General features: G+C 35.3%; 1 non-coding gene and 1 pseudogene across 1 annotated transcript; one reads left to right on the forward strand and one right to left on the reverse strand.

Moving 5' to 3' along the window:
• Positions 1–102: 102 nt before the first annotated feature.
• On the forward strand, positions 103–205 carry LOC145055813 (U6 spliceosomal RNA). The gene has a single exon (XR_013685365.1). It is a non-coding gene; the product is annotated as a U6 spliceosomal RNA (small nuclear RNA).
• A 2800-nt stretch (positions 206–3005) lies between these two features.
• LOC145049864 (uncharacterized) lies at positions 3006–5523 on the reverse strand (annotated as a pseudogene).
• Between the last annotated feature and the right edge of the window lie 10199 nt (positions 5524–15722).

The following is a 15722-nucleotide window of genomic DNA, read 5'->3' on the forward strand; positions in this document are numbered from 1 at the left end:
TGAAAATATATGACCATCAACAGTAAACTACTTCGTTTATAACTCGCGTCGTCCCATATAACCTGCTACTCCTCTATATGGCGAAGCTCTTCATCTATAGTCATCCCTTTGGGGACATCCGATAAAATTGGAACGATACAGAGAATATTAGCATGGCCCCTGCGCAAGGATGACACACACAAATCGAGAAATGGTCCAAATTTTTTTTAAACCCCTCCTCGCCTTCTCTGGAACCCTAATTCCCTTTTCAAATGCTAATAGAGTTCAATTGCAATTCTTACGTTTCAGTAGTTCATCTATTAAAGTCATGATCAAACAACATGTGGATTTTATGGTCAGATTGATCTTCTTGTTGATGTCTTTAACCATTTGTGGCAAGTAAGGGTGATCTTTTTTTCTATAAAGTCTCTTTTAAGTTTTTTACTTTTCCTGTCATTAAGTTTCATGCTTTATAAACTTCTGTTTATGTGTTGTATATAGTCTGTATGTGTTTGTTTATGTGCTGATTTTTTCATTCATTTTGAAACTTCAGTTTCTTAGTTCATGTTGTGCATTTGCTTTTTATAAAATAATTGATAATAGACATCATATGCGTTGGTTTTACATTTCCATTCGTTATCAAATGTAGACATTGATGGGAGGTATCAAAGTGAGATTGTTTTTGTACACATGGATGTGTTCATGTAAACATTTAAATGACAAAAAAGAAGTTATTGATAAAATGTTGCATATTTATGTAATGAAGATCATCAATCATATGAGTTTTTGGACATAGAAGTTTTGGAAGGGTTGTGAGATAGGTTTAAATGGAAGCAACTATTTTCAGTCAAACAAATCAGTTACATTGATTAGTAAGCATGTTTTATAAATAATTAGGGTTAATGACTTAGGAGGGTAATAAGGTTTTTAGTTTGTCTGTATTATGTCACTAAGGTTTTTTTTTGTGCGTATTAGACCAATATGGTTGCTATTACCGTTTAGAATTAGTCATTTTTACCGGTTAAAACCGGTAAAAGGACTATTTCTAAACGGTAATAACAACCATATTGGTCTAATACACACAAAAAAAAACCTTAATGACCTAATACGGATAAACTGGAAACCTTATTACCCTCCTAAGTCATTATCCCTAAGATTGTAACTTCTTTTTATTGTGGTAAGATACTATATGATAGTAAGAAGCCACAAGGATTAATATTCACAAACAAAAATATTCATAAGACTTTTATTCAATAATTTTGGATGTTGTTCTTTGCTATATATGATCATAGAAGAAAAAAATGGAAACCCCACATAAAATATAATAAGGTTAGACAAAACTGCAAAAATGGTTCTGTGGTATGTATTTTTTTGGGGTTTTAGTCCAAAACCATGACTTTTTTTTGGCTTCGTAGTCCTTTTGGACTAGTTTTTATGTGAAAATGGTCCCTGCAAAAATTCAAATGACTAAATTGCCCTCTTGATATATCTTTTTTTCTATTTAATTTAATGTTTTATTAATAATAAAATGGGGCCTCTCTCTCTCTCTCTCTCTCTCTCTCTCTCTCTCTCTCTCTCCTTGGCTGATTGTCTTTTTCCTCAACTTTGAAACATGCATCTTCACGACGCTTCCTCCTTTATTCCCACGATCGATCATAGATCAGAAGCCAAATAGTGTGGAGCTACCCTTTTTGTTATTGATCGATCATACAGAAAAAGAAACAATAGCCGAGAGAAGCAAAGGAATCTGATTATTGCTAAGTGAACTCATCAGAAACGATAATATATAGACATGAACTGATCAGAAATGGAGTTGTTGATGGTCAAGCAATTGAAATTTTTGTCTCAAACTCATTTCAGAATACGGAGCTTCTACATCACATGTGTTAGGTTAATTTATTTGAAGAACTCGATAACCCAAGCTCTCCTTCCTCGCTTTGAAACCTGTAACTCAACCCCTCTCCTTCAACTACCACATGTTATGTAAGGAAGACGGTTCCCCCACCTGCAGATGAAACGTAGCAGAAGGCATAACCGATTTAACTTTATGCTAACCAAAAACCGCTTTCTCCCATATATTCTTCAAACTCTCTGCAAGAGAAATCAAAGGCAGATTAAACAAAGACATCTAAACAAACAACCCTGTTTCGCTAATGATTTGCCGATCCGAAGTGTAAATCTGACGCCTGATGAGTGACCGGCGATTAAAGAGCTTCCAACACGCCAGTGAATCTCACGGATTCTTTCAAACTCTCACACGTTAAAAACCTAAAATCGTCTTCAATGTCGCGCCAAGTAGTTAGGGGTTTCAAAAGCGTACCTCTTAGGGCTAAGATGGCTCAACGGGCGTCGCTTGGGTAGATTAGGATGAAATCCGATAAGACGGTAGAGCAATACCATTCGAGAATTGCATCATAGATTGATCTGTTGTGTTCATCGATTAGGGTTTGGGAGAGTTTGTATATGAAGTGGATGAACCATTTTGGGTCTAGAGTTGTTTCTTTGGGGTTGTTTTCTTGTCGATCGAGTTCCAGTAAGTAAACAACTTGGATGAAGAACTCCAGGACTATTCTATTAAGCACATCGTTGGAACGATTTTTAATCGGCCGATAACTAGTTTAGGTGCTTGTTCGGGAGGTGGGCTAGGTGTGTGTGTGAGAGAGAGAGAGAGGGGTATGTGGGCCCTTATTTTTATTTTATATATATAAATAATTATAGGAAAAAAGAATAATGGAAAATAAATACAATAAGGACAATTTAGTCTTTTCAATTTACTGAAGGACCAAAATCACAAACAAACTACCTCAGGACCACCAATCCAAAAAAGAAGAAGTTTGAACCAAAACCCAAAAAAAAAAATACATACCACAGGGACCATTTTTGCAATTTTGTCATAAGGTTATTGTAAAGTTCAAATTTTTAGAGTACGTTTTTTACGGTGAAAAGAAGATTAACATATATGAAAAAGGTTCTCCAAAATCAAATATTGTTTATGTATTGTATAAGCACATTTCAATCAAACACCATTAGTTGATCATCGGTTTCTTGATGAACTTTGAAGATCCCGAATAATCTCCTGGTAAAGGAAGATCAAGTTCCGAGCAAACAAACTGGATTATCTCAGCCACCAAAGGCCCAAAAGAGAGCTTGTTTAGGGTCAACGCAATAGAAAAGCGGTTGTTTACGTCACAGTATCCCATCGAACCATCGACACCTGCGTGACCAAACCCAATCAGTGAACCATCGATCATGTTAGCCTTCCAAAATCCAAGCCCAATTTTACTATTCGGGAGGATTAAATCCTTATAGGGCGTGTTTGACACGGAGCTTTTGGAAGCGTTTGAGAGCTTCTAGCTTTTAGCTTTTGATAAAACGCTCTAGTTTAAACAAAAAACTTCGTTTGACAGTACGAGCGTTTAGCTTTTATTTTAACAAAACGCTCCGATTCTAAAAGCTATTTCATGTAGCGTTTAACAAAACGCTCCTGAGCTTTTGAAATCAATTTCCATAATTACCCTTAAATATATATATATATATATATATATATATATATATATATATATATATATATATATATATATATATATATTTATTTATTTATTTATTTTTAATCAATTATCCTTTTATGTAATTTTATATATTTCAAAAGCTTCCGGCTACTTTTGCCAAACATTCATATAACAAATAAAAGCTACAGCTTCCCGTTACCAGCTACCTGCTATACGCTACCAGCTAACCGCTACCCGCTTCCAGCTAACAACTACTTTTGCCAAACACGCCCATAATCTCCTCTTCCCAAGAACGCATCATGAATTTTTGATTTTGTGCTGCTAAAAATTTTCGTATCGATCTTGTCACTTGTGTTACTGGTTTCTTGGATTTTGATGTAAGGATCAGATTTAGGGTTTTTGGTGTGGTTGTCCGTGCTTTCATCTTTCTGGTAATCGGAGATTTTCTTGGAAGGTAATGTGGGGTGGTGAGGATGGCTTCAGAGCAGTGGGAGGGTGGAGGAATGGCGGGGAGGGACTGCACCACCATCCACGAGGGCGGCATAGTAGCGAGCCAATGAACGGGCTGAGAAGTGTCCGTTAATGGCTGGTAGTATGGCACGACGGATATTGAAGGTGTTGGATAAGGGAATAAAGTCTACAAGCATGTCAGGTGAGAGAGAAGAAGACATGGCAAACTCAGACCTGAATTCACTGTTTTCACATAGAACAGCGAACATATTGTATTCAGTTTTATCATACGTAAGACTTGCTAGACGAGATTCCACACCTGAATTCCACATAAAAATGAAAGTTTCTTATGAACTAATAGACTTATATGGCAGAATACAACCAAAGGGCTATTTGGTGTTCTCAACCCAATTGGTTGAAGGTGTACAATAGAGAGTATGATTGTTGTTGTTGTAAATAAAAAGACATGAAAGAATACATAAAAGCGCTTGTACTTTTGCCACTTTATCAAATTAACCACCTAATCATATTCGGTAGTGATCAAACAATTATGGTTTTTGATCGTTTAAAAGCTATTTCCTAATGTGAACGTCATGCAAAATATAGAAAAGCGCGACACAATTTCACAATTTTATCGAGTTAACCACTGAAACTGTTATTTCTACCAATTTAGTCACCAAATTATTATTATAAAGATCATAAAAGAGTAGTTAGGTGGTTAAATCGATAAAATTCTGATAAGATATTCTTCTTTTTAAGTATTTTAATTACTTTTTTTTCCCAAAATCGGGTAACCAAGAGAAGTGAGTTTTTAAATTATTATTCTTTAATGTTCAATAACTACAAGACTTAGTTGAGTGGCTACACTGATGGATAAATGGTTTACCATTTTAAGGTTTTAGTACACAACACTATGAATTACCATTTTAGGGTTTTAGTACACAACACTACTAGGTTAAGTGGTTGCCCACAAGGAGCCCAATCCAAATTTGAATTGAAACTCTCATATTGATAATCCATTAACCCTTGCTTGTTTCTACAGAGATACCCTTGGAGACGTTTCACTAATGTTTGTTCTAGTGAAATCAGATAATTATAAAGATGATGTTTAAAAATTAGAGAAAAGAAACATTGGGAGATAGGGATAACCTTTATATGATCTTTTCCATTTGTACCAAATTCCGCCCAAATGTTTGCAAAATTATCATCAAGCTTTAGTTTCCTATGATGAATATACAATGTTGGTTAATACTTACTTGTATGACAAGATCCCATACAAATCCTCTCATGGGAGCTAAATATATACAATTGACAAATATACCCTTTATCGGCTAGCCAATGCATCATTCCTGTTGTGACACCCTTAGTTGCAGAAAAAACAGGAAATAAGGTATCGGGCTGAACAGGATGAGAGTCTTCTTTTCCTATGATTCCAGCTGCAGTATCAATGATCACTTTCCTATCTTTGTAGGCACAAACCTAACAAACATCATGGATTTTTTTTTTTTTTATTTTTTTTTATTTTTTATTTTTTATTTTTATTTTTTGTAAAATAAATCAAAAACCCAATAACTGATGTAGGCATTTTCCTTACGCTTGAAAGGTAAAACAAAGACTAATTCAAGCTTCTAGATAGTTATATAGCTTGCCCCAAACTGAAAGTTCATGTTGCTGGTATAAACTATTATATGCGGCATTTCTTACAAGGGATAGGAGTTGAGTGACTGCAAAGTCTTTGTAGTGTTATCTATGTGGGTGTCGGCAGTGGCACTGGTAACTGCTTTTTCTGTACACAGTGTAAAAAATTTCGAAATTATTTTCTTCTACTATTGTGACATTACTAAAATTTCCTATGACACCTCTTTATGAAATCCTATGTCCGCCACTATTTCGTTCGTGGGAGAAAAAGTTGCAAATTTTGTTCCTCTCACTTGGTTCTCTTCCAATGCATGCAAAATGCAATACAAGTAGTATACTAAACTAATCATACATGGGAAAAAACTAGACGGGATTAGACATGATTTCGATGGCTATTCTCTGTTGGTGATTTGTTATCATCAATGTTATTTAAGTGTAATAGGATTACTTTGTTGACTAAAAATGATCTTGATAAATATTAAACAAGTAAGGAAGGTGTGGAGTACACACTTGTTTAAGTTTGATCAAGTATCAAAGTATATTGTCATTTAGGGGCGAAGCCCCTGAACGAACGGGGGTCCGGGGGCAGCGCCCCTGGGAGCGGGGTCGAAAGGGCGGCAGCCCCTGGCGGGGTCGAAGGGGCAGAGCCCCTTGCTGGGGTCGAGTTGCCAGGTCAGCGCGGGAAAATTTTATTTGGGTTATATTGCTGTATTAAAAATGCATCAGAAAATCCAAATTTTTCATATTTGACCCGGTTTTGACTTTGCATTAATCCATATACAAAACCAGGATTTATAACAGTTTTTACTGTTGAGAAAAACTGTTATATGACAGTTTTGACAGTTTTTCAGATAAGGAAGGTTTATAACCAATTTTAGTCACTTTTCTGGTACTCATGAAATTACACCATCTCATTCTCTCTTTCTTTTCTCTCTGATTTTATCTGAGTCTTATCCAATTGAGGATTTGGGAGTACCACACAAATACTTCGATTTGAAAGTGATTATCACGATTCTCAGATTTCCAAGTGCCACTAAACCATATTTCTAATAAAAAATAGAAGTATTCTGTGATCATGGCAAGTGGTGATTTTGTGAAGGAAATGACAAGTAAGTTTGAAAAACTGAACAAGTTTGAAGGGCAAGATTTTCGTAGATGGCAGAAGAAGATGAAGTTTCTCCTTACCACTCTGAAAGTGGTGTATGTTCTGAGTACACCCATGCCAGTTTTACCAGAATCTGTTGAAGATGAACCTTTGGAGGCAACAAGAAGAAGATCAAAGTGGGAAAATGATGATTACATATGTCGTGGTCATATTCTCAATGGTATGTATGACTCTCTTTTTGATATCTATCAAAATTTCGAATCTGCAAAAGAACTGTGGGATTCTCTTGAATCCAAGTACATGGCTGAAGATGCTTATAGTAAGAAGTTTCTTGTTAGTAACTTTATGGGTTACAAGATGATTGACTCTAGGCCTGTTATGGAACAGTTCCATAAAATGTTAAGGATTTTGGGATAATTTACTCAACACAATCTGAAAATGGATGAAGCCATTTCTGTGGCTGTGATCATTGACAAACTGCCCCCTTCCTGGAAGGATTTTAAACACAATCTGAAACATAACAAAGAGGAATTGACTTTGACTCAACTTGGAAGCCATTTAAGGATTGAAGAGTCCATAAGGACTCAAGAACTTGATAACAATCCTAAAGGCAAGAACCAAGTTGGTTCCTCTTCTGTGAACATGGTGGAAAGAGAAAGGTCAAAGAATCCCAAGAAGTCTAATGGAAAAAGGAAGTTTAAAGGAAAGGATGACAAGTCTTCCAACAAGAAGGCTAAGTTGGTTTGTTGGAATTGTAACAGACCGGGTCACTTCAAGAAAGATTGTCGTCTTCGCAAAGTGAATAAGGATGGTGCTGGACCAAGTGGATCCAAGGATCCAGAATAGCAACAAGGTCAGATTTCTGTTTCATTGCAGAATTCTAAATATATTCAGAATTATATTTCTGTGATTTCTAAAGCATTTTATGTGCAAGATGATAATGTTGCATGGTGGGTTGATTCGGGAGCAACAAGTCATGTTTGCAAAGATCTATATTGGTTCAAGGACTTTCAACCAATTGAAGATGGATCTGTTGTGAAAATGGGAAATGTTGCAACTGAACCAATCAAGGGCATATGATCTGTTTTACTTACTTTTACTTCTGGGAAATGTTTGTGTTTGAACAATGTTTTATATGTTCCAGGGATTCGTAAGAATCTCGTGTCTGAAATTATATTAAATAATTATGGTTACAAACAAGTGTTAGAAAGTGACAAGTATATCTTGTCAAGACATGGTTCTTTTATAGAATTTGGCTATATATGTAATGGAATGATTAGGCTTAATATTACTTATCCTTCTAGTGATAATTCTGTTTGCTTGGCTTCTAGTAGTACTAGCAATAATTTTCATAAATCTGAATTATGACATGCTAGACTAGGACACATTCATTACAAGAGATTAAAAGACATGTCTAAAATGAGTTTAATTCCTGCTTTTGATATGCAAAATAATGAAAAATGTAAAACATGCATGCTAACTAAAATCACTAGACAACCTTTCGAAGATGTTGTTAGGGAAAACAAGGTGTTGGATCTTATACATAGTGATTTAGGTGATTTCCATGCAACACCTTCCCTTGGAAACAAGAATTATGTTATTACTTTTATTGATGATGCATCTAGATATTATTATATCTATTTGCTACATTCTAAGGATGAAGCACTTGATAAATTTAAAATTTATAAACAACAAGTTGAGCTTCATAAAAATGAATTAATAAAAGTATTGCGTACTGATAGAGGTGGTGAGTATTATGATCCAGTTTATTTTGAATCAACTGGAATAATACATCAAACCACAGCTCCATATACACCACAACAAAATGGTGTAGCTGAAAGGAAGAATAGGACTTTGAAAGAAATGGTTAATTCCATGTCGTCATATTCTGGTTTAAATGAAGGGTTTTGGGGTGAGGCAATGTTAACTGCATGTTACATCTTGAATAGAACTCCAAATAAAAGAAGTAAGAATACTCCTTATGAACTTTGGTATAAAAAGGTACCAAATTTGACTTATCTCAAAGTTTGGGGTTGTAGAGCAATTGTAAGGCTCACTGAACCCAAAAGGAAAACATTAGGTGAGAGAGGTATAGATTGTATCTTTATTGGATATGCTGAGCATTCCAAAGCATATAGATTCTATGTTTTAGAATCTAATGACTATGTGTCTATAAACACAGTGATAGAGTCAAGAGATGCTATCTTTGATGAAGAAAGATTTACATCTATACCTAGACCAAGGGACATGATTCATCAATCTTCCAACAAGAGTACTACTCAAGCTGATGATGTTTATGGTGGTTCAAGTTCTGTACCTAAACCTAGGAAAAGCACCAGAGCTAGAAAAGCTAAGTCTTTCGGATCTGATTTTCAACTATATTTAGTTGAAGGAACAAGGAATGAGAATATTTCTCAACATAAATATTGTTTTAATATTGAAGAGGATCCAAAGACTTTCAGTGAAGCTATGGATTCTAGGGGTGTTCATTTATGGAAAGAGGCAATTCTTGATGAGATTGATTCTATCATGCATAACAATACTTGGGTATTGGCTGATTTACCTCCTGGTTGCAAGGCATTAGGATGTAAATGGATCCTCAAAAGAAAAATGAAGGTGGATGGAACAATTAATAAGTATAAAGCCATATTGGTTATCCAAGGCTTTAGACAAAAGGAAGGCATTGATTTCTTTGATACTTATGCTCCTGTTGCCAGAATTTCTACTATTAGATTATTATTAGCTCTTGCAACTATACATAATCTTGTGATTCACCAAATGGATGTGAAAATTGCATTCTTGAATGGTGAATTGGATGAGGAAATATACATGACACAACCTGAAGGGTTTGTGATGCCTGGAAATGAACACAAAGTGTGCAAGTTGAAGAAATCATTATATGGTTTGAAACAAGCACCAAAACAATGGCATCAAAAGTTTGATGATGTCATGTTTAATGGTTTTGCATTAAACCAAGCTGACAAGTGTGTATATAGCAAATTTGATACTTCTGGTAAAGGAGTCATGATTTGCTTATATGTAGATGATATGTAGATTTTTGGTACTGATTTAGAAGAAGTTGATAAAACCAAGAAATTCTTATCATCTAGTTTTGATATGAAAGACATGGGGGAGGCCGAGGTAATTCTTGGTATAAGAATTAGAAAAGGAAACAATGGGATTTCAATTTCTCAATCTCATTATATTGAGAAGATCTTGAAAAAGTTTAACTTTGAGAATTGTTCTCCTGTTAGCACTCCTATAGATCCTAGTCTTAAGCTTCTACCTAGTAAAGGATCTCCAGTGTCTCAACATGAATACTCAAGGGCTATTGGTTGTCTAATCCCGGTTATATGACAATTTTGATAGTTTCTCAGATAAGGAAGGTTTATAACCAAGTTTTAGTCACTTTTCTGGTACTCACGAAATTACACCATCTCATTCTCTCTTTCTTTTCTCTCTGATTTTATCTGAGTCTTATCCAATTGAGGATTTGGGAGTACCACCCAAATACTTTGATTTGAAAGTGATTATCACGATTCTAAGATTTCCAAGTGCCACTAAACCATATTTCTAACATCCCCCAATTAGACCTACTCAGTTGGTGAATAGCACTTGGTGCTTGTTAATAATTTGTTATTTGATTGTAATTGTTTTGGCAAGAGCTATACATTTTTGTTCCAAATCTTTCATAGAGAATAATCACCAAGCATACCATTCAAATCCTACTTCTACTTTTATTTTTTATTTTTTATTTTATGGATCACCCGACTTTGAACCCCTTAGAAGAAAGGAACTTTTTCAACACATGATAAATATAGGCCAAAAATAGAGATTTGATAGTGATCATGAGTTCAAAGAGGGAGATAAGAAGGCAGTAGGTCAATAACCAACTTTTTAACATATTTTGTGTTTTTTTGATATATAATAATAATAATAATAATAATAATAATAATAATAATAATAATAATAAATTTAAAAAAAATAGGGTGGCGAGGAAAAATTTCGGAAAGCATGGGCACAAATCTGTGAGATAAGTCGAAAGGGTTATGAAAAAGTATATCAACGCCTTGGAGTCCACTTACAAGAAAAGGTATTATTTTTAAAGACAAGTACACCTTTTTTTTCCTCTTGATATAAAATTCGTTATATTTATTTCCATTATTTTCAGGGTGAAAGCTTTTATAATCCATACATTCCTAGGACTCTAGATTTGCTAAGGGATTGACTGAAGAAAGTGAAGGAGCTCAAGTGATCTTCATTGAAGAAAAAAAAAGATCCCCCTTATTGTTGTGAAAAGAGATGGAGGTTTCAACTATGCTTCAACAAACTTGCAGCTTTGTGGTTAGTTTTCTTTAAATCTGAGGGCATTTTCGTCTTTTTACACTATTATAAAACATTCTCTTTTTCATATCTAGGTATCGGCTTAATGAGGAAAAAGCTGAGTGGATTATATATGTGACTCATGTAGGCCAACGAGAGCACTTTGAAATGTTCTTCACTGTAAGTCACTTTACACAATGTTAGTTAGTACTACACTACTATAGGGGTAAAACAGTCCATAAAATTTTGTTTTGTTTTTTTTTTTCAGGCTGCTAAACGTGCAGGGTGGCTACCAAAAGATAAGAAGAAATACCCGACAACCGAGGCGTCCGGTTGGAGAAACTAGTTTTGCGAGGGTAGCCGTAACGGAACAAGTTGCGATTAACCCACAACCACTTGTCTTGCTAGTTCTTCTTGGTTGCCTTCTGGTTAATAATGAACGCATGAATGCCACGTCGTTGAGAGAAAGTATGAACGACATATTGGGTGGAGGAGTTAAATTAGTACTTAAAGGCCTAGAATTGAGGAAGCACTCCCAGGGCTCGGCAAGCCATTTCAAAACTGACTATTTTTTTTGACAACATTTAGAGTTAGATAATCCATAGAAAATCCATATTGGCGCATAATATCGTCAAAGAAGTTGGTCATCAGTAGCCTCAAGCCTGACTCAAAGATCGGGATAGGAACCCCAATCTTACCCTCCGGCGGATGGGAAATAAACGCCCCCTTTCTAGGATAATGCTGTTATGGTGCAAAGTTCTCCTAGGATGTGACTTATCCTCTTGTATGTGTAATTGGTTGAGTCTTTCCTATAAATAAGAAGTGAGTGACTTCCATTAAGTAAGACCCATTTTGGAGTGATTAGTCTTAGTGAGAGAAATATTCAATACTCACTTGTACTCTTACTATTCTAATGGAGCTTAAAACTGATTTTACTTACTCCTTGTGTCCTTGATGTTTGCATGATTCACTAGATCTTTACTATCCACACATGTCATCATAATTGGAAGCTAAATTGACACAATGGGTCCCTGCAAAATTTGCAAAGTTGACAGTTACTAGCTAGTTTTCGAATTTCCTGCATCTCTCATCCAAAAATCAAAATTTTCACAAAATTTGGAAAGTTTTTCTCGGCCTTTCGTGATTGTTTTTTTGTGTAAGATTTTCGTGGTTTCATTATTTTCACACATCGAGGGGGAGGTTTGTCAAGTTTATTTCTCTATCGCTTCTCATCCTTTGTGGGTTTTATAACACTTGTTGATTATAAAAGGGGGGGAGAATGTAGAAATGGGTATTCGAAGCTTCTTGGGTATTCATTTGCAGCTTTGAAGACTGGTGTTACTTCAAGGGGAGTTGGTCCTAATCACGCAAGCTCATTTGGAAATTGAAGCCGAGACATCTAATCCTAACTTTGAGGGGGAGAATATTAGGGTGCAAAGTTCTCCTTGGATGTGGCTTACCCTCTAGTATGTGTAATGGGTTGAGTCTTTCCTATAAATAGGAAATGAGTGACTCCCATTAAGTAAGACCCATTTTGGAGTGATTAGTTTTAGTGAGAGAAATATTCAATACCCACTTGTACTCTTACTATTCTAATGAAGCTTAAAACTGATTTTATTTGCTCCTTGTGTTCTTGATGTTTTCATGATTCAATAGATCTTTACTGTTCCGCACATATCATCATAATTAGGGTCACTATAATTGCACCCTGTGCTCGGGTAAAAAGCCAAATCGGGTTTGCAGGCACTACTAGAAAAACAACCTTTTACGATGCGCAATGCGTGTTGTAAAACGCTCAGACGACACGCAAATGCATGTGAAGGAAGGCCTTGTCATAATGGAAAACGACACGCTTTTGCGCGTCGTCTATTTACGACGCGCATTTACAACGCGCTCTTACGACACACAATGCGTGTCAAGGAAGGCCCTGTCATAAAGAATACGACACGCATTTGCGTGTCGTAACCTTACGACGCACATTTATGACTCGCATTGCGTATCATTAAAGCCCATATCATAAGGAAAGACGACACACATTTTTGCGTGTCATAATGTTAAATGTTTTAAAAATTATATATTTTGATAGATTTAGTAATTTTCAAATTAAATAACACATTAAAAATCTCATAATCCAAAATAAAATACCATAAATAACAAAGATAATTCATTTCACTAATATCTCAAATATAAATAATTATTCCAATAGTGAGTAAATGTAATCAAAGAAATGAACCGAAGAGAAGCATAATTTATATACAATTGCATTATCTAGCTTACTATGTGCCAACAACTCTCAGTGTGTTTGCTTTTGTTTGAGTCTCGTTTCCTCCAAAGCTTCTAGCCATGCTAAAGTATGATATCTTAGGGTTCATGTCCAAATCAAGTAAAACATTGCTAGCTTAAAGTCATCAAGTCCTTGGCATGACGTCTTACATGTACGCTTAACTGCAATCTCCAATCCTTCTAGCAGACCCTAGAGATCATTATTGGCCATGTAGTAGGATCAACCTGCCAAAATAATACACCAAATTAATCAGAAGCTGAGATGCTATCTATAGGACAATCCAAAAACACATTATAAGCATAACAATCAGTCCATGGACTTATTGTGGATCAATAATTGCAGACACCAAAGTAATGAAAACATATGTTTGTTGGCCACACAACACATATAACAAATGTAGCTAAAATGGCACATCCAATGAACCAGAAAAGAGGTAATGTGATCCATACTTGTTTTCCTTGTCTGTAGCAATTGAAACAAAGATGCACTGATTTTGAACTTATTTGTTGACTTGATAGGGAAATTTTTCATAAAGAAGACTATTAACAAGGAAACATCCAACTTAAACAATCTATCACATAACATCACATATTAGGCAATGTCCCATTCAAATTGTTTTCACTAAAGATAATAGGCGAACCAAGAATAAAGATAAACTAAAGTGAGAGGTGGGCTTATAGAGTCGGACATACAACAATCCCAAACCCTGGCAGTGTGGCCAAATAGCACAGGCCCAGTGGAAGGAGAAACAGTCACCTCTGTTGCATCATCAGACTCTTTTTTTCCAGTAAGAACTTCCCAGATACGAGCACTGCACTAATAAGATATCAAAGGATTTAATATGAAGAGTCAAAAGGCTCATAAAGTTGGGATGAGAATTGACCTGCGATCATCCGAGACGGACACCAGTTTTGATCCATCCAAAGACCATGTAATACGGAATATTGAGCCTTAATGCCCCCAGTCTACATACTGGGACAACTTTGTACTCAGCGGTCTTTGATTTTGATCCCATAGGATTCAGAGTATCTACTACTTTCCAAACAGACACCAGTATAATCTTTTTACCTTCATGGCAGATGCAGATGCGACTGTGGAGTCATCAAAAGCACGATTATCCATTGTTCTTAGTAATCTAACCTCAAATGTATATTGTTTAGCCCTTGTTCCTGCATCCCACGCCTGTAAAAAAACTTCATCTTATATGCATCAGAGTTCAAAATCGAGTGCAAATATGTTCTGAACTCCTTCAACTTAAATTAAACAAAAGGCAAAGAAAAAAAGTAGAATGTTGCTATTTATTTCTTGCATTTAACTTTAAACATTATTTTTTTTTGGTGATAAGTGATTACATCAAAAACAGAAAAGAAGAAAGGAAAGAAAGAAACATTGAACTTACTTTTCTATTTGGTGATGAACAAAAACAATATGAGAAAATTTGTGATAATCTTTTTGTAACTTATAAGCAACAAGGCGGTCATCATCCATAATTAAGCATAACGATTCAGTGGGGTCCCCTAGAAAGCGTATAACATGATTGTTGTATACCTGTAGATGTTAAAATGTTAGAAACAGTACAAAAGAAGATGGATTGGATGGAAGGAAGGGAATGTTACCTCAGCCACCATGAGGGTTTGATGATTCCCTAAAGAGCACTTTTTTCTCAAATCATTAACAAGATCTTCAAACTTTCCCTGCTTGGGAAAACTAACAGTTACGGGATTGGGTTGGGCATTGCCATCGGTGGCCACAACCGTCAAAGTCATCGTCCTCAGTGATGTTGATGGTAAGGGTAATGACAGATACATGAACGGATACTTGGATTATAACCCAACAAATTTATGTACTGTTGGTTACTTGGATTATAACCCAACAAATTTATACCTTCAACACACAGTAGCAGTGACATTATTTTGTTGTTTTGATTATTCATTGTTTATATAGCATGTACAACTTCAATCATACGGATTCGCCTGTGGATTTGTTTGTGATTGTGGTTTCATCTGCAATATTTGTGTAGATTTTATAAGTTCTTTGCAAAAAAAAAAAGCAAAAGATATAAGAAAATGCAAGTTACTTTTGTTCACTGTTTGTGATAGCATTGCACTTACATTTGGTTGAGCAAAGTATTTTTAGAATTATACGAGCTTACGTACACAGAAAATGATGTTCTGTTTTCCTGCTTGTCGTAATGATTCATTGGCTTACATGTTTTATCAACTCCAAGAGGACTACCAAATGCATGAACATCTGTTTTATTAGAAACGCCCCAAGTTGGAAATATTAAGGAACCATATAACCTGTAAAAAGAAATCATTTTTCATCCAACCAACCAAAAGTAACAATTTGCTAATTGCTTATCAAAGTTTTGAAAAAGAACTTACCTAAATTTCCCTTCCATATTTAACAAGAAAAGAAACCTTGGGAGTAGAAT

This window comes from Lactuca serriola, chromosome 5 (genome assembly GCF_051521515.1).
Source record: "Lactuca serriola cultivar US96UC23 chromosome 5, Lser_US96UC23_V15, whole genome shotgun sequence".
Classification (NCBI taxonomy): domain Eukaryota; kingdom Viridiplantae; phylum Streptophyta; class Magnoliopsida; order Asterales; family Asteraceae; genus Lactuca; species Lactuca serriola.